At 38.0% G+C, this 20,558-nt stretch overlaps 1 protein-coding gene across 2 annotated transcripts in view; it reads left to right on the top strand.

Annotated features, from left to right (window-relative positions):
- The window catches only part of Foxn3 (forkhead box N3), a 377,946-nt gene that overhangs the window by 329 nt on the left and 357,059 nt on the right, over positions 1-20,558 (top strand). Inside the window, exon 1 of one of the 2 annotated variants that reach the window (XM_033766751.1) lies at positions 42-57. The exons of the other annotated variant lie outside the window; for it this stretch is intronic. The gene's annotated coding sequence lies outside the window, so the exon portion shown is untranslated. Of the gene's footprint in view, positions 1-41; positions 58-20,558 lie in introns of those variants that run through there. 2 annotated transcript variants of the gene reach the window in all.

Genomic DNA, 20,558 nt, shown 5'->3' with positions numbered 1-20,558 from the left:
GCAGCCGCGGCCCCCCGATGCGGCCGCGAGGAGCGGCGGGGGGGCAGGCGATCGAAGGTAACGAAATCGGGGCTCCTTCCCTGCCTTCTGGTCCCCTGCGTGTGTTTAGCATTGTCATGAGGAGCCCTCGCGCGCCGTGGAGGCTGCTGCATTTCGGGGCACCCTTGGGTTTCTGATCTTTGAAGGTGTCCGTCCCCATATTTCCACCTAGTTTCGGATTGATTTATAGCTTGCAGCCCCGAGTGGGAAAGATCCAGGGATGGCAAGTTGCTTATTTTCATTAGTTTTGTCTCCAAAGTAAGTTCATTAAAAAAAAAAAAAAAAAAAAAAGTTTCTCTGGAATTTGCAGAATCCTTTAAAAATTTTGTTTTTTTAAAACATTGCAGGCAGATGGATATTTATTTTTAAGATTTACCGAATAATTGATGTAATTCTGTTAATTACTTCTAAGGGAAGCCCACTTTGGTGGGGTACCGCAGGCGGCGCTTTGATTTTTCAAGAACTAACGTGTTAAATGTGGAGTTTGGCTGGGGCAGAGTTTACAGCATTGCTGTTGTGACTGTTTTGCTATCAATTATAAACAGTGTCAAATCTCTGGGCAGTTTAAACCTCTTTGCAAATACTGTAACTGCTTCTCCTGCTGTGACATAAACAGATGAGAGTTTCCTTTGAGGGCAGCAAGAATATTTCTCATTTTGGAGGAACATTGTTTTGAGGAGAAAAACCATGATTACCAGCCGAGGAGGCTGAGGAGACTATATTTCATGTTTGGTTTATACTCTGGGAATGACATTTGGGAAAGGGAAACGCGGTCTTTCTCAGGAGCTTTTAATTGTGGGGTTATTAATTTATTTAATGTATTAGTTTCCATTGGCAGGCTGTGCTTAAGGTGACACATTTGCTAACAGCTGGGACACATGATTGCAAATGCAAAATATGCCTCGTTTGGAAGGACTGGTGTGGAGGAGGCTTCAGTGTGGAGCTGGGTAGGAAGGGTGCAAGCGGCTCATTGAGGAAAAAGGGAATCGCTTTCTTCAGCTAAGGAAGACATCCTATTACATTCCTTTTGTTCCCTGTTTTTCATTGATCACCAGCTCTGCCTTGGAGAGGGCGAGCAGCTCAGAGTGCAGAGCTCAGAAGACTGCACAGATGTCTGGAGCCGGCTCTAACTCCCGCCCTGATTGGTCAGTTAGATGGAGACTTGGGAAAACAGTCACCCAAAACCTTTTCAGAAAACCAAGCCATAATTTCAGATGAGCCTTCTTGTGCACGGATTTCTGCCGGATTGCTTTTTAATCCTACTGCACTTTGCTCAAGATACCTATTTGTTTAAATTTTGTTGTTGTTGTTTCCATCCAGATAAAGTAGGCCATTTTGGTGACAAATTTCTTTGCAGACATCAGTGTCTAGCATACATTCATAGATGTGTCACTTTACAATAGCCTCAGTGATTTCTATTCATAAGTTGTAGAATGCAAAGTTGTTCAACTTAGAATTAATTTTTCCTGTTTTTTAAAGTCTGAATATTTGAATAGCAGTATCAGCAGATGGATGTGTAACTGTGTCATTACTTTGATAATTTAAGTGCCTTGTGCATTAACGTGTTTCAGGCACTAAATCTAAGTCTTCCAACAGTGAAAGAAAAAGACAATGAAGAACAAACTATCAAAATCAGCTTGCATGCTATGATAGATCCTGGCGTCTGCTTTGAGAAGAATACATTTCATGTCCAAGAAAAAGGGCCCCAAAAGGGCATTCCTCATCATTTAATCTATGAATTAGCAAACACTGTGAAATGTTTTGCCTGTAAGACAAAATGCAAGACCCATGGACATCTTCATTTGAGCCTTAAAGTGCTTCATTCGAGAAGCACTGTCCCAGAAGTTGCTAATCATATGAACACTTTTCTGATTGGTTTAAAAATTTAGACACAGGAAGTGGATGGTATCTAATAACCCCTGAGTGGAGACATGGTTGTCATGGAAACTGAGTAACCCCACCCCACCCCCACCACACATTCATGCACCACCATGACCACCACTTTAAAACACACGCGTGCATGCACGCGCTCGCGCGCGCGCGCACACACACACACACACTGCATGTCATCACAGATGCCTGGAGAACACGCTGGCTCCTGTAAGCTTTTCCCACAACATCTGTTGAAACCTGAGATCAGGCCTGTCAAATCAAGGTCATTTTACAAAAACAACCAAAAATGCAGTCTCCTGGATTTCCTAACTGTATTTTTACTGAAAATATTTCAGGGGGAAAAAAAAAGCCTGAGAGCCAAGATGAGTATTTGTGCTTACTTAGCATTTTGCTACCTCAGAGTTGTGCAAGGGAAAGGCTGAGAAGAGTGCATTTCAGCATTTCATTGTGAAATCACAGTGATCTGCACATCTACTGTTAGAACAAAAACTCTTCACAGAGCCTTAAAGACTAGCCTGTTACCTGTGGATGAAGGTTTTCTGGGGCAAGTATAATGAGTGATTGTGTTTTCAAGAGGGTTCAAAGTTGAACTGAAGCAATTGAACTTAAAGAATTGTGGTATTTTGTATCCTGCTCTCAAGATGCATGGGCAAGGGGGAAAAATTAAGATAGTCTGATTCTTTGGAAAGAATAAGGGAGAGTATTCTGTATAGCTGAGTAGGGAGAGGAAAAAACTTCTAAATAAACATTGTTTCCAAACTGCAGAGATGATTATTTAATTGATTTAGAAAATTTTCTTCTTTTGTGGGTGGAGAAGAGTGTTTTTATTTTTAGGATAATTTCGAGGTTTCCCAAAACAAAGCTGCAAATATTTCCACTACCTTGGTAGTAGTACAGAGTATAAAGAAAGGAGAAAAGTTTAGAGACTACCCCAAATCTCCTTGCTACCCCATTCCTTTTACTGAGAAAAATAATCAAGGAGACCCTCTCTTGAATTTTGACTTTGAGTGTCTTTATTAAGTCTTGTAAATACAAAGCAAATGCTTTTGTTGCATTTTTCTAATCTTGTTGATAGCCGTCTTCAAATGTTAAATTCTTAATTTTCATTTAAAAATATCTTCTTTTCGATTATGGTAACTTGTAGCATTGCATTGCTTGATCTTAATTGAAGATGATCAGTTTTAAAACTTACTTAGTCAACAGTTTGATCTTTTTAAAAAGCATCAAATTTCCCTGTTTTCTCCAACTAATTGCCTGGGGAGAGAGAGGGAAAAGGAGGGAGGCAGGAAGATTCCTGAATATATTTTAGTGTTTGTTAACTGTCCTAGGAAATACAGAATTTAGACTAAACAAAGTAGCATCTTAGAAGCTTCAGCGTCTATTTCATGACCCCATGTTATGGAATATTTAACTTCCAAGGACATGGTAAAGAAAGTCAAGTCTTAATAGTACAACTGGTCTCTTAGGAAAGGATTTCCTGCAGGGAGCGTTCTTATCTGCAAGTATGCTCCTTGGCAGGAAACATGTCAGTTACTTGTTTTTACAAACTGAAGGAAATGAATAGGATTTGTTGGTTTCTAGAATCTACCTTCATTCTCCATTGTCTGTCACAGTTTGCTTAGACCACTTCATTTCTAAAGGGACTTTTTCAGAGTACATTTCTTCAACTCAAATCTTTGGCATTTCTGTTATTTTCCTTTTGATTTTTGACTTAGGAAAAAATGATCATTATACTTCTATGAACAACTCATTTAACTGATACGAATTAACAAATTTTCACTAAAATTCCAATTCATTTCCAGTTGTCAGACAGTTACATACTCACTGGAGCTAACATTTTTTTGATGGCTATGCCAAATTTTTAATAATTATTCCCGAATACCAACCAAATGCCAGTTTTGATTTTGGATTAGTGCAGACAGGTAAAAGGAGCGAAGCAACTTCGGTCTTCTCATTGCTTGTAAGAAAAAGGTCCATGAAGAGTACAGGGCAGGTATATGGCAGCCTTCCTCAGGACAGAATGCCACAGCTGTGGGTGGGTAGGCTCAGGCTGCTTGAGAGTGCACTCGAGGAAAGCATCTTAACTCTGACAGCATTTACTGTGCCAATGTTGGGGGTCGTTTTTGGATGTTAGAAGTAAGTATCATTAATTGTTGTAATTCATTTGTGTTTCAAATTCTGGACTGAGTAAAGGGCAAGTTTCTTTCAAGGAACATGAGTGCATGAGCCCCCATTGTAGGAACAAACTGTGAGGGGGAGGAAGATAGCCTGAGGGAGAGAGAGCCATTTATTGTAGTGGTTTTCATTGTTTTGGTTTTATATTTAGTACCAAGTGGAACCTGATGCAAGACCCTAATATATGAAATGAATAAAAACAACTACTCTGGAGAAACCAAGAGCCTTTGATTGCCTTCTGGGCTGCCCCTAGGACTTCCTGGGGGATCCCAGAACCCTTGTCAACACAGTCTGAGAGTCATTGCTTTTAAAGTGCCCCAGATAGTCTCTGAAGAAGGCCCCAGGGAACTGCTTGCAGAACCCTGTACCCTCTTAGCTAAAGAGAGAACTTTTGTCTGGACAATTTCAGAAAACTCTGCTCACAATGAGTAGGGAAAGGGTTACAGGGAGATATCTGATATTATGAACCCAAAGAGGCCACCGTGCGTAAAGAAAAAGATAGGACTGGCTACAAGGATGGGAAAGCCCTGGTCCAGCCTATGAAGGAGAAGGCGAAAGGATATTTTTAGGGGTTATTTATAATGAAGGGCCCCTTTCCTTCCAAGGTGTAGGAGCACTACATGGAACTATTTGGGAGAGTTGGTTATAATTTCACTGGAAGGCATGGGTTCAGTCTATTATCACCTCAGGATCTGTTCTATTACTGTTATCCCATTAGCCAGTGAGAATAATTTCATATTAAGTGTCATTCATGGAATGAAAGTTTGCCAAGCTATATAAGTCTGCTTGGCAGACTCAGTAGTGTTTTGAGTGTTGGGGGAAATGATAACACACAGATATTTGAATATCATCAAATATACTCAGATTATCGCTGCTGTCATGAGATTGTACTGAACCAGTCTGGAGCTGGGCTCTGTTGTTCCCTTTATTTCCCAGTTGCTACCAGTATTAAGGATTTTTAGAGGTGGTGGACAGAGGAATCCCTTTCATTTCCACCCCTGATTTGCACAACTGCTTGATTCACATACACACAGGCCTGGAGCTAAGGAGAAATCGGCAGAGACTTCTGTAAACTGCCTGTAGTAGAATTGTGCTTCTGATGGGCACAGCCAATCTCCCTGCATTGATTCTTAGAAGCTGCACAGTTGGAGAGTCTATAGAAATAGAAAGGACGGATCCTTCTCCACATTCTCCTATTACTTCCATTGTGTTGCCATGTTCTTCTACCTGTGTGGGGTTAGAGATGATGATTAAAATAATCAGTGTTCCAGTAAGCCAGAGAGCTTCTAACCATCTTTTAAAGAAAGCATTTCCTCGGCAGAGATGAGCACAAAATAGTTGGCCGTCGTAGTGGGTGAAAATGATTGTGGACCACTTTTATTTATTGAATTGTGCTGAATAAAGCTTTTCATGGTTAGGCTGTTTAAAGCTATCGTTCCTTGTCCCACTTGCATTTCAGAGAAAAATGACTGTGCACAGCCGTAGAAACCCAATGGAACTGTCCCCAGGCATTGCCATGATCATACAGCAGTGCTTCTTTGGGAGTGACCATTGCTCCATGTTCTTGGGGGTTTGCTTTTGGAACTGAAGGATGTGGGCCATTTATTAGGACATTGCTGAGGTTGTAAATGGAGCCTTTCCCCAAAGGCCATACAGTGTGTGCCTAACACCTTCGCAGACATAAAGATTTGGAGGATGAGCTGGCCAGGGGATTCATGGCTATGATCCGGCTACTTGGGAGGCTGAGGCAGGGAGATTGCAAGAACAAGGTCAGTCTGGAAATCTTAGCAAAAGCCTGTTTCATTAGTTAAATAAAAGGGGTTAGGAGTGTAGCCTAGTGGTAGAGCTCTTGCCTAGGATGTGCAAGGCCCTGGTTCAGGCAGAGGGAATTTTAGTATATTGTACTGGTTAATTTTTAGTTAACTGGAGATCGCTTTGAACTCTTAACTTTTCTGGTTCAGCAAGGCTTAATAGCTTTTAAAATGAAGTCATCTACTCTGTGATGATTAGCAATAAATATTTCTAAATTAAGACCATTCTGTTGTTTCTTGTGACTAGATTTAGTATGTAGAATGGTCTCAAAATAAGTTGCTCTGGGGGAATTTGGCAACATTGGGGGGACACAGAAAAACGACATCAGGTTGGAAAGGAGTCTGGGTTTATGATGTGCTGCTTGCCACATTGTCGTATTTCATTTTCATCATAACCTAGTGTAAATGTAATGCTGCTATTAATAATAAGTAGCTATAATATGCATTGATGTCCCATTCTCCAAATGAAAAAATGGAGGTACCTCTATTCCTGGAACCACACATTCTTTGGTAAGCAACTAGTTTTCACCCTCAGCCCCCTAACTCCAGTCTGGGCATTTTTCACCCCACTGACTGCTTCACCAGTGACCTCTGGCCGTTCCTCCTCTGCGGTGGAGGCTGTCCTCTTCTGCAATTGGAAATGCAATTACTTCCTAGAAACAATTGTAGAGTGGGATGGGGAATATTTGTGGTGGTTCTGGCAAGAATTATAAGTTTGTTGCTTAAATTTCTGGCTCCCGCATCTGACCATAGTGACGAGAAAGACTTGTTAGGTCCCATGTCAGGATGATTTTGCATCATTCATCTTCATGCTTTAAATTTGCTTTCATCCATCCCCAAGCACATTTACTACTTACTTGGTAAACAAAAAGTCATAACTGCCAGATATGATTTTCCTGAATTAGCAGAATATTATATTCCATCTAACTGTTGGTGGCATCTCTACCCTACAAAAACAGATTTCTGAACAGTTTTTATATTCAGTGTTTTTATATTTGATAGGAACTGCTCAAAAAACTCAAGGGCACAAATGCAATAATAACTCCTTGATTTCTTTCAGAATAACAAATAAATGGCTTAAGTCATCAAATTAGCTGGCTGTCCAGTATTTTCAAGGATGCCCTCCGTATCCCCAAACTATGCAAAGCCCACAGGATTTACAGAGGCCAAGTTGGGGGTGTTTGACTTTCTTGTCTAAGGAGGGAGCTCCACTTGTGTGTCTGTGTAGGGGCAATCACGAGTTATATCATCTGCAGAGGGTCTCACTCTGCCTGGAACACACATGTGAGCAGCTGGAACTGGCCATGAAACAGATGTGCACAGTTTCAGGGAAGCATTGTGCCTGGCACTTGCTGATTCCCTTGAAGCGGTCAGGTAAATGATCAGAACTCTCGGAGGAACTAGTTCATAGTTCATGGGTATGTTTCACATACTCCACATGTATGAAATTGTTGCAAAGATCAAGGGACGTGTTAAAGACGTAATGTACAAATTTGGGAAAATAAATCATCCATGTATCTTTTCAGCGAACAATTACGGAGCACTTGCTGCATACCTGGAGTTATGCTCTGTGATAGAGATTCTTGGGACCACAAACCAGCTGTTCCATAACTCTCACCAGCTTTTTACCTAGAAGTTCTCACATGGTGGCTCCTTTGAAGTTCATATCCCAAGCTGGTCATGACAGATGGAAGTGGCCCTCCCTGAGTTCCTTGGGCACTGACCCTGTAAGGAGGGTCAGAGGGGAATGGTTTAAGTGGGAGATGATCTCAGGATGACTTGAGGAGGGAGCAAGAGTCAAGGACAAGAAGGAGGCTTGTAGTGAGTTGTCTCTCAGAGTCCACTTCAGGGGCGCTGGGTGCCTGTGTGGGACATAGGGCTCTCCATCTCAGGACTACTCTCAGGGTGCTGATCCCAACCTGGAGGGTTACATGCAAACTGTCAAGAGTTCTTCTGCCTGTCTCTTGAGTGCCAGGATCCCAAGTGTGCACCACCATACCCACTTTTAAACTTGGTTGGATTTGATAGTCCAACTAGTCCCTCAATTTTCAGTCTTCCTGGAAGAAACATGCCCATTCCCCACCATTCTCTCGCTTACCTCATGCACAGTTCCTTGCCTGTGTTGGTGTGTGGGGGATGGGAGGTTGAGCTCCCTCTCCTCCCTTGAGGAAATAGAGTAAACTTGGGGGCATTAGCTGGGTGGCCTCTGCTCTCAAGAGATGGATCCCATGCCCCCTGGCCACTGCTTTTTCAGCCACACTAGTGGGCAGAGACTTTATTTTTCTAAAGCATAACCTGTGCTACTTAGGTTATCAAAGACCTACAGTGACATCCATTGGATTTTCAAAGATTCATAGCAGGGTACAGATACACTAGGGATGAGATTCTAGAGAGCATGTGTACACACATGCATGCATGTGGATAGACGAGACAGAAAGTTTTACACAATAACACCTAGAGTTGCAACAAAAGTTTTAGGATACACTTCTTACTACACTTCCCTCTCATCTTTTCGTTCAATTTTAGTTAATGACAGCAGCACTGGTTGGACCCCAGTAATTGAATAAGGTTATAACAGTGAGGTCTCGTCACCCTCTCAGCTTTATGAGAACCTAGTGTCACCCACTCACAGCCTAGTTCAGGGCTCACTGGTGTGGTGACGAGTGAGGTGATAGAACCTTTACGAGGTAAGGCCTAGTGGAAGGTGGATAGTCATTGGGGCCATTGCTTTGGATGAGATTAATGGTGTTGAACAGTGAATTTGCTCTGGCAAGAGCAGTTTGTTACACAAAAGCAAGGCTGGCCCCTTGATCCTTCTCTCACCTCCTGTGCACTATGTGATCTCCTCCTCTCTTGCACATGCATCTGCTCTAACGCCGTCTGCCTTGTTGTCATGAAGGCAAGGAGAACCTTACCAGAGCTGAGCAGATGGGGCTGCCCAGCCATGGACTTTCAGCCTGCAAAGCTGCAAGCTAAACAGGCTTTTTTTTTTCTTTATAAAGTATCTAGCTTTAGGTATGTTGTTATAGCAATAGAAAATGATGACTATGTACATAACTATTTCTTCATTTGTGCAGAACTTGTTTTCCTGTCATATTTTAGTCTCAAATTCACCTACACTAGATTTTTGTGCTAAGTGTATATTACACGCACACACATACACATGCATCAAATATATTACAAGCATATAATAGGTATATAAATATTGTGTATATTCAAACATAGATGTGTATGTATATTTCTACTTGCAGTTATATTTATATAATAATCTGTTGACAGTTTTATAGATATTCAATTGATCAGTTAAACTCATTAATTGAATTATACTTATAAGGAGTGACTAAAAGATATGGTGAATGGTTGAATAATAAAACAATTTATTACAATAAATGATATATTGCCAAGAACAATGGGATAAATATGGACTGAGAGGGAGTTTACACTTTGGAGGGAGGATGAGCACCAATGTGTCTTTTACTATAACTGTTTTTTAGAATTTAAAAACTCACTGTGATGATCAAACGTTTGTAGCAATTTCGGGTCATTAAAAACATCATGGTTCTGTCTTCATCCACCGGATTCACTGGATCTGGCGCCGTGTGATTTTGGGCTCCTCCCAAAGTCACAGTGGCCTTGAAAGGTGAACAATTTGAATCAATTCAGGACACGGAGGCAGCCACAGCCGTGTAGCTAATGGCACTGTTGAAAGAGGACTCCAGAACTGCTTCAGAAAATTGCAAGAAGGGTGGGATGAGCGTATTTGAAGCAAAGGGGAAGTATCTCCGAGGGGGATTCATGGTAGCCTGCCTTGCACTGTAATACAGTTTCAACATTTAAATATTCACTGTAGTCTTTATCATGAACACAAATCTAAAGCTGGATGGATTTTAAAAGTGAATATGCCCGTGTAAGTAGCACCTGTGCCAATAAATAAAACATTTGCTGTACCCAAGCCCTCTTTATGACCCTAAGCCACTAGCATCTGCAGAGTGATAAGTTATCTAATTTTGAATGTCATGGGCTAGTTTGCCTGTGTGTAAACTTTATATAAAAATAAGCATATAGCATCTCATCTTCTGGGATATTTTTGGCATACTATTATGGTTCTAGAATTCCTGCAGGGAATAGTTGTTGTAGGTGGCAATAATTTGTCCATTTTTATTGCTATATAATATTGTTTTCCCCCACCAGTTTGTATTATTAGGAAGAAAGCTGTATGATTTTCATGTGTTTCCTAGCGATCATATGCTAGGTACATAGAGGACTAATCGCTATGTCGAAGGGTATGCAGATGTTTAAGAAATAAATTTGATTTGGCACATTATTCTTGCGTCTAGAAGATTTCCCTTTCATATTCTGTTATTGTAAATTCTCTAGTATTTTTTACATAGGTACTCAATGACATCATTTGCAAATAATGACATTTGTATTATTTGCTAATTCTTACACTGATTATTTCTCTTCTTTTCCTTACCACACAGCCCCTCTAACATAGTACTGATCAGAAACCTTGAGTGTTGGTTTCTTTGGCTTCTTTCTGATCACACAAGAAATTTCCTCACTCTAAGTATGAAGTTGCCAAGGTGTTTTGTGGAAGCCCTTTGTGAAGTCCAATAAGTCCTTTTCAGTTTCTCAGATTCTACACATTATTTCCTCAATCTTACTTTTCTACTTTTATGGAGCTATTTATATGATTTTCTCCTTTAATGTTGTGAATTACATTAAAATATTAAGCTGACCTTGCATTTCTGAAATACCAGCTTTGTAAGATTAGCTTTTGTATTCATTGCTAAATTTGCTTTGAGAGTAATTTATAGGATTTTTACATCTGTTGCTCATGGTTAAGAAGTTGTAGACTTCTCTTCTTACCAAGTTTTGGTATCAGTGTTTTCCAAAGTCTAAAATGAGCCAGAGTCCTTTTTTTTAAAGTCTGGAAGTGTTTGTATAACATTAGAATTATGTATTCTTCATAGTGTTTGATAGTAGTTTGTTTATCCAGGACTCGTGTTTTTAGAAAGACTTACTTCCTAAAATTGATCTGCTAATTTAGTTTCTTTGTAGTAAGACTATTTTGGTGATCTTTTTCTTCTTGAATCCATTCTAGAAATTTATGAATTTCTAAGAATTTATTTCATCTAGCTTTTTAATACTTTGTGATAGTAGTCTCTTATTATCAATCTATTGCTATTGTAATTAGTTTTCTATTCCTAATATCACTTACATACTTACTGACTTTTTCTTTATCAGTATCCCCAGAATTTTGTTACTGTAGTTAATCTTTTCCAGAAAATTTTTAGTCTTATAGATCTTCTCCATGGTCTCTATTTCTGTATGATTTTTGCATATGTCTTTATTCTTTTTATTTTTTGTGTTTATTATTATTCCTAAGATGGCCATTTAGTTTATTATTTTTGAAAATTTCATTTCTAATATAAGAATGTCAGCTATCAAATAGAGCGTAATTACTGCTTCAATTCTGTCAGAGTTTTAATATGTAACATTTTAATTATTGTTCACCTCTAAGTAACTTCTAAATTATTACTTTTCTTTGTCCTGTGAATTATTTAAAAGTATTTTGTTAACAAGCATGGTAGTACATAATTGTAATTCCAGTACTCCAGGAGGATACGGCAGGAGGATTGCAAGTTGAAGTCCAGCCTGGGCAGTTTAATGATTTAGTGAGACTTTGCCCCAAAAATTGAGGAAAAAAAAAAAAAAAAAGAACTGGTGATGTAATTCAGTGTGAAGGACCTGAGTTCAAGCCTCAGTGCTGAAAAACAAACAAATAAAAAATGTCCTTTACCTTCACTTATAAGCTTATGGTATTTTTCAATTTCTCCTCTTTATTATTAATCCTAACAGTTGAGTTTTGGTCATAGAATTCAGACTTATGAGGCCATCCCTGTAACATTATGTCAAGATTAATAGAATTGCTTAAATCTTAAATTCATCAATTCTTTGATCTCTATTTCACTAGGAAAGGTATATTAAAACTTCTCACTCAGCCTAATGTCACTTTTCTCTTGATACATTTAGGATGTACATATTTAGAAGTCTATGTCCTTGGAGATGGAATCTTTTCTTTTGAAGAAGCAAGCTCTTTAACTCTCACAATGCTTTCTCTTTTCAAGTATGTTTTCTCTGATGTGAATGTAACAATATTAGATGACAGTAGGACATAATTAGCTTTCCTTTGATTATTTTTTGTCAATACATGTTTGTCCATTCCTTACTTTTTAAACTTTTTGTACCCTAATCAATATGTATTTTTATATGTAATATTTTGTTTTTATGCATTCTCTAAATAACCATCTTTTAACCGAAATATGTAATAGATTTATATTTATTGTAATTGCCAATATATTCCAATTTCTTTCCTTCTTTTTCCTTTTTTCTTCTTTTTCTCCTCCTCCTCCTTCTCCATCATCATTGTCTCCCCCCGCCATTACTAGGGATTGAACCTAAGGCCTTTGAGCTGAGCTACATTCCTGGCTCTTTTTTAAATTTTTAAATTTTGAGACAGGGTCTTGCTAAGCCACTTAATTGCCCAGGCTGAACACAAACTTGTGATTCTCCTGCCTCAGCCTTTCAGAGTGCTGAGATTATAGGTGTGTGCCACTATGCCCAGCTCCAATGTATTTCTTTGACTTATTTTATCCTTTTCATTTTCCTACCTTTCCCGTGTTCTTTTTCTTGATTGCTTTGTTTTGATTAGATTTTTTTCCTATTTTATGTATTTTTCTATAGTAGTTTGGAAATTTTATACTTTAGTATAATTCTTTAGTGAACCTCTAGAAATTTTAGCATGCATAGTTATGAGTGGCCAAAGCTAATTCCTATATTTGCCCTCAAATTCTACAAAGAATTTGAGCTCACTTAACTCCAATCTTTCTCTCAATTTAGGTCACATTTTACTCAGTGTTTTATTTTTATCTTTTAAGATATTATACTTTATCATTTTCACTTTAAACGGAAAATATTTGTTCTGATTAAACTATCCATGGTGATAGTTCCTTCTTCCCTATATAACTTCTTAAGTTTCATGTAGCCAGGATGCATGGATAAAAAATTCTTTCAGTTATTGTTTGTTGGAAAACATATTTTCCTCTTATTCTTTATGAAAACAAAGTCTAGGTCTAAAATATATTTTTGTTAGGCACAGAATTTAGTACTTTTCTCTCAACATATTAAAGATAATTGTTCAAGTATTTTCTGGCTTCTGCTGCTGAGAAATCTTTGCTAAGTCTAATTGCCATTTGTATTGAATGTATTCTTTCTCCAGGAGTATTGTGTTGAGCATTTTTAAGATAGTTTCTTTGTCTTTGATATAAAATATCTTGATGTGAATTTGGTTTTTTTTAATTAAATATTTTATTAGTACATGTTTGCAGTACATAGTACTTACATTCATAGTGGGGAGTTGGTATAGCTAGAATCCATCTTAATTCTTTTCACTTCCCCTTTCCCTCCTCTTTCTCCACTTTTCTTTTTATGTGTTTATTTGCTTTGGGTTTTTGAGACTTTGTGAATTTGTGGATTGACATTTTCATCAGTTCTGGAAGATTCTCAGAACGCGATCCTGTTCTGTAAATGTTTTCTGTGAGTCTAATGTTAGACTTTTATTCTGTCTTCTGTGTATTTTATCCTATTTTCTGTGTTTCTGTATCTTTATGTATTGTAGTCTTCTCTTCTAGTTTCCTGTACCCAATTTATCTATTGTTTGCTTTTAGTATACTTGTTCCTTTCCATTATTTATTTAAGCATTTATTTCATATTCAACACCTAATAATTTTAAATGTGAAGTTGTGGTTGTTTAATGTTTTCAATGTGTTGTTTCTGCTGATGGCTGTTCATGGTACTTTTTCCCCTGTGCATGTATATACGTATCTTGTTTTGCTTTATTTTACTTTACCATAACTTTGGGAGACTTTTCAGTAGGAATTCTTGAGTTTGAGTTGAGTTGAAGTGAGTTTCTCTATAATTCATATATACATTTTTTCCTTTTTTTTTTTTTTTTTTGGCCTGGCTCCTGGGAACATTACCATTTTGCAAAGCAAGGACTTAGAATTCTCAATTTAAGGTGTGGGGGACTGAATAGGTCATCGGTTCATCGTCCAAACCCATGTGAGGACCATATCTTGTGATTATAAATTCTTAGTTAAGACTTTTCCCCTTCCAGTTCTCACTAAGTTTTGAGGCAGCAATTCTGCGGGGAGGTACCAGGGATCGAACTCTGGTCCTTGTGCTTGTGAAGGCAGATGACAGAACCATGAGACAGCAATTTTGATAGAATGTGCTAGAGTCCTCTCTTTTTAGCTGGTTGCCTCCTATTATGCTCTGTTCCTTTGGAGGACCTAGATTTCTTAGTGACACCAGCTTTATCTGCTGTCCAGTCCCCTGCTACACTGTAACAACAGAAGCTCAAGTTTTTTCAGTGTGTTACGTATCTTCAAGTTGAAAACTGATATAAATATTCTCTTCTGAGTATGCCTGCTTTCTTAATGGCTCATGAATACATTTCAAATTATTTTCGAGGAAATATTTTGCTCAACATTTTTTAATGTTTTCAGTGGTAGGATTGTGCAGCTATCATACTGCTAGAAAAGGAACTTCTATATTTCTTTCTCTTTGTAGTCCTTCCTCAATAACTTTACTATTCCCCCAAACACATAAATGCTTTTGACCTACTAGCACAAAGATCCTATGTGCAAAGAGCAATAAAGAAAAAAGCAATCATTATTCTTAAAATATCACTTCCTTCCACACATATTCAGGTTTATATTAAGACCTAGCTTATATTAGTGTTGAGATAACACTAGCAGCTTTAACAAATGCAAAATAGTGCAGTGAATCAGAACAGCAGAGGTTTATGTCTTACAGATCCAGAATGGGTGGCCTGTTCTTGCTCACATAATGATTTAGGACATTGAACACTTTCCAGTTTAGGACTCTATCATTTTCAACCATGGTTCCCAAGGTCACACCAGCAGAAAGAGGACAGGATGTGGTGACCCTGAGTGATTAGTCAATGGACCATGCCTAGCTGCGGCACCTTCCACTTCTTCTCCTGTTCTGTTAGCTGGTACATGGGAAGGTGACCACATGTGACTTGCAGGGGGTGTTTGGAAAACATAGCCCAGATGTGTGCTTGGAAGAGGAAGAAATGAGTTTGACAAGTAGCCAGTCTCTTGCATATTTTCACTCTGAAACTTCAGTCCAATCCGATTTCTCACTTCTCTGAGTACCTATTTCACTCACGGTTGCACCAACAAGTTTAGGATTTAATTATCCCGAATTATTTCCTGTGTGTACAGCCTAAAGCACCAGCTATGTGTTCCTTGGAAGTGTGAATTTGATGCTGGACTTTGGAAACTGTCCTCTATCAGTTTTGAACAAATAGGATGGACCTAAAAACTAAACTTCTGAGCAAAGGAGAATATTCTTGTTCTAAGGAGGTGCCTGCTAACATATTTAGGGATCCAGTGTTGTAGCCTGGAGCTTACTCACTGTGATATTCCTTCAGCTTTACTTGAGGTGCCAAATTTGCCACAGTATCATTTTGGAGAAAACGCCACATCTCTGAAGTTTGGTGAAAGCCCTACAAGCCATAGTAGCATTTCCACAGGGGATCAGATTCATCTTGTGGTTTTTCCAAAATTGTTGTGTTGAAATGAGCCCTCTCTGCAGTATTCATAGCAGTCATTGTATTTTTGTTGAGGTCTAGAGATTACCAGTGTTGTGTGGTGGGTGAGCAATACAGATATGACCCTGCCCTAAGAGGGTTAGGTGAGTGAGTATAGACAACCTGCTTTGAAGGGGAAAGAGCTTTACAATTGGCTTGGATCGATACAGTGGTGGTAAGGCTCTAGGTTATTAGTATGATATAAAATGGCTTGAGTCCTTTAGCAGAGACCTTATATTTTTTTTCTTTGATTTTAGTTCTTGTGTAGAGAAGCAGACCTATCTCCAGGCCAATGTTTAGCAAATCAAGGGACAGAGTAGCTTAGCCCTTGAATGAATATTCCCCTGGGCCACAGAAAATCTTGGCTCAACTGGACCCTAGGTTATTGGCCTCAATACTACCCTGCGCTTGAGTTTAACTCATTATTTTGTTGCTAGGCTCAATGTTTCCAATGCTTCATTTTTGTTTTCAGTTGCTTAGTAAATGACAATGACATATGGACCTAAGTTAAATTGTTGGAATCATTGTTGGAATCATGTTTTGTTTTTACCGTGTAGTTTTCTTTCTCTGCTTCATTGTACTGTGGATGGGAAAATACACTGACATCTCAGTAACTCTAATCTATTATCCACCTGCTAGGAGGTAAACACAATGCATGTGGCAAATTACTTTATGTGTGCATAATGCTTGTGTTTTGGAAAAATGTTGGGACTGTTTGTATCCAAAACATTGTTTTGAATCAAGTAATCTAAAATATGCAGATTAGGAATAGGAAGTGATATCCTGAACAGCATCAACAAAATTCCAGGAAGGGACAGGCTGCAAAACACAAGATGTGATGAGTCTATAATTAGACATCAACCCTGCTTCTTTGAGCCTTTCCTTGAGTTGGAGAACCGCTCTCCAGGCCAGGGGCATTCACTTTAGAAGATGAACCAGAAGGCAAATCTAGCTCTCTGAAAAGCCAAGACAGAGCAAACCCTTCACTTATTATGTTGTTTCTTTCATAGAAGAGGGAGAGCATATAATTTAAGGCAGATGAGAGCAAGATACAGCATTTCTGATAAAATAGAAGGAAAGGAAGCCCAAGGCTTATCTTGCAAATTGTGTTCACTTCCTTCTCCACTCTAAAATTTCTCTGTTTATGATTTGGAAAGTTTTCACTTTTGTTTGAAAAAGTTTCCAACCTGCACCAAGGCACCAAATTTCAGCCAAGGACATTAATGAGATATAGGGCCCAGGAACTGGCAGGCTGGGTAGAATAGCTAATTTCTCTTGTTGATGTAGAGAGCTATGCATGGCCTCTTGCCCAGTGAGCCAGAGATCATTTCTTCAATACCAGATGGTCACCATAAAAGGAGAAGATGTAACTTCCATATTTTTCTTATGGCCAATATGATTTGGAAATTATATATTTTTTCAATCTAGTACTCCATGCATTATTATTGAGGTGACCATGTAGTCTGGTTTGTTTGTTGATGATTTTGGTTTATGCCTACTGCCCTAGTGTAAACATAAATAGTACCTCTCTTTTTTCAAAGGCATCATTTGTCTGATAAATTATAGACAGCTAGTTTACAATGGCAGTAAGTGTGTCTAGCTGTAGGTCAACAGTTCTGATCTGATCAACCCTTCCGTTGACTTTAATTCTGTTATTCAAAATTACAAGGAAAAAAAATGAATTTGGATGCTTCAGTGAGCTGTCAAGGCAATGAGAAATGATAGAATCAAAATCTGGGGTAAGAAGATAGTGACCAGGGAGATGGGCCTAGCTTTGGGGTCTATTTCTTAATATCAATGTGGTTGATGAATTTAAAGATGAGATTGAGGGCCAGGGATTTAGCTCAGTGGTTCGGCTACCTGCCTCACAAGCGCAAGGGCCCGAGTTGGATCCCTGGTACCAAAAAAAAAAAAAAAAAAAAAAAAAAAAAAAAAAAAAGATGAGATTGAAAAACTTTCCAGAGAACTGAAAGTTATAAATAGGAACCAAATAGACCTTCTAGAACTGAACAATTCACTCATTGCTGTTGAAGGCTAGAGAGATTAACTTTTTGGAATGATTCTAGTGCTCAAAGGTTGGAGTTGCTGATGGTTATGGTTACACAGTAGAATTAATTACTAAAACCAATGCGTATGGAGTTATAGTGGGTGACTTTGATGGTATGTAAATTATCATCTTAATAAAGCTGTTTAAAAAAACCAGATGGATGGGTTCAGGAGAATAGATACTTTCGAAAAAAGTCAGTGAACTAGAAGACAGAGAAGAAAGCAGCAAATGTAAAGGAGCGGGTAGTGGGGCAGCTCAGTGAGGCTTTGGGTTCAGTCCCTGGGTCCCAGTGATGAGGACGATGGAGACAATGGCAGTGCTGAAGCACGAAGAACCAAAAGGGTGGAAAGGAAACTCAAGACTGTGGGATATGAATATGGTGGAGACACCCAGTGTACGTTCAACACGCGAAAACGGGGTGGAAGAAATAATGGGCGAAAGTGACTGAGAATGTTGCTAAACTAGCAAATGGCACAAAGGATAGCATCGAGCATCCCTAGAACGCCACTGGGTGTGAATGCAAAAGTACTTGAACACAGTAAAATTTCTGCATGCGAAACCACAGAAAAGCTGACAAACAGGTGGGTCGGGTGGGCATTTCTTTGTTCTTGAAGGAACAACCATAAGATCGAAAACTAACCCTCCAACAGCAACAGTAAAAATGAGAGAGAAGTGGAAAGCTGTGTTCAATTGCAGACAAAGCAACTGTTCACGGTGAAATCCGTTTCTACCAGAAAGATTCCTCAAAAAATGAAAAATCGAAGTTATTAAAAAAATTACCATGAGATGAGCTGAACTAAAGAAAATAGTCACTAGCAGATATTACTGGGTAGAAGAAAAATTACCCCAGATCCAAGCTCATAGGTTCAAATGGAATGAAAAGTAATAGAAATAATACTTAGTTTAATGTAAATGAATATCAACCATATAAAATAATAATTCTGTTCTGTGTAATTTAAAATATATGGATGATAAAAAGGGTCATAAAGGAAGAGCATAAGTCTGGAGAGGTTAATGAAGTTAAATTGTTCTAAGATCCTTGTACAGGAAATGATAACTAATTTGTATTAAATATTAGTAAGTAAAGGATGAATACTTTAAACTCTGTATAATCTTTTTAAAAAGATGAAAGAATGTGTAACTAGTAAGCCAAGAGAGAGGTAAATAGCACAAAGAATACTGAAATAATTCAAAAGGAGATGGGGAATGTGAGAAAAAGGATTGTAAAATAAGTGAGAAAATAAAAACATAGCAGAATAACATACCCAGATATGTCTGTAGTTATATTAAATATAGGTAGACTAAATATTCTAATTAAAAATCAAAAGATGATAAAACTGGATTTTTAAAAATCCTGTGCACTGTTTTAAACACACATATCTTATTTTTAAAGATGTAGAAGGGTCAGATATAAAAGGACGAACCAAAAGAAAGATTGTACAGCTATATCAATATCAAATGAAGTAGACTCAAAGGGAAGCAATGCTGCTAGACATAATGGGAACTGTTTCACAATAAAAAAAAATTGAATTCACTTATTTGACACATACTGTAAGGCATAGAAGGAGCATTAGATGTATCCACATGACTAGGAATTTTAGGACATCCCTTTTAGTAATTGATACAACCAGCAGACAATAAAAATCATTAGTTAAAGTTAACTAGCAGGCTTTATCTAATTATAAAACCTTCTACTCAACGAAAGTAGAATATACATTCTTTTCTTCAGTTTTTATTTTTGTCAGCACATGTCTACAAAACATAATGACATTCCTCTGTGGAGTTGGTGTGTGTATATAACACATCTTAAATCTTTTTTCATCCCCCTCTGCTCCACTCCCTCCACTCACCCTCCATCTTTTGGTCCCTTTCTCTTTTGCAAAAGATCTATCTTTTATGCTGCTCTTTATTTATATGTTTTGGTTTCTCATAGAAGAGAAACCATGTGACATTTAAACTGTATGTCTGACTTACTTCACTTAACATGGTCTCAAGGCATTTCTGTTTTCTGAATATTTTCCAATGTTTTTTATATGCTAGGTCATAAAAGAAATTCTTAAGACAGTTCAAGGACTGAAATTATAGAGTCTATTTTCTGATCACAGTCACATTAAGCTGGCAATCGATAACAAAAAAGATAACTGAAAAATCCCCATGTGTTTAGAAATTAAGCAATTATAGGTCAAAGAGGAACTAGCAATGATAGTTGGAAAATATTTAGAAATTATTGGCAATGAAAATATGAAGTACCCAAGCTTGTGTAATGCAGCTAAAGTAACACTGCAAAGCCCCAGAAACATATATTAGAAAGGGAGATAGACTTAAATATTCTCAGCGTTAATTTCAATAAGTTACAAACAGAACATTAACTAAATTTTTAAAAAGGTAAGAGAAAAGCAATAATGATAATAGAAAACAAACATGATCAGCAGAGTCAAAGGAATAGTAACATCAATAAATCCTGGTGAAATTACGAAGAAGAAAAGAGGAATGCAAAACGGGTATAAGTGTACTCCCAAAATACTAAGGGAATATAATGAATACTCTCACAATACATTTGAAATTTTAGAAGAAATGTATGACTTTTTAAAAATGCAAGCTAGCACTTGAGAGGCCGAGACAGGAGGATTGCCATGAATTTAAGACCAGCCTGATACATGGTGAGTTCAGGGCCAGCGTGAACTATAAAGCAAGACCATGTCTCAAAAAGCCAAAAATAAATAAATAAATGCTAAACAATAAATAGATAACTGCCGTTTATCCAAACTGCTATAAGAAAAATAACAGTCTGAGTACCTATACATCTATACATATGAATATGAAATTAAAAACTTTCCCACAAGGAAAACCTCAGACCCAGATGGTTTTACTGTTGAATTCACCAAATATTTAAGAAATTACACACATTTTC

The sequence above is a fragment of the Fukomys damarensis genome, unplaced genomic scaffold, assembly GCF_012274545.1.
Source record: "Fukomys damarensis isolate Sample0158 unplaced genomic scaffold, DMR_v1.0_HiC HiC_scaffold_21, whole genome shotgun sequence".
Classification (NCBI taxonomy): Eukaryota; Metazoa; Chordata; class Mammalia; order Rodentia; family Bathyergidae; genus Fukomys; species Fukomys damarensis.
Note: the sequence above shows the minus strand (reverse complement) of the source record. Positions and strands in the feature narration are given on the sequence as shown.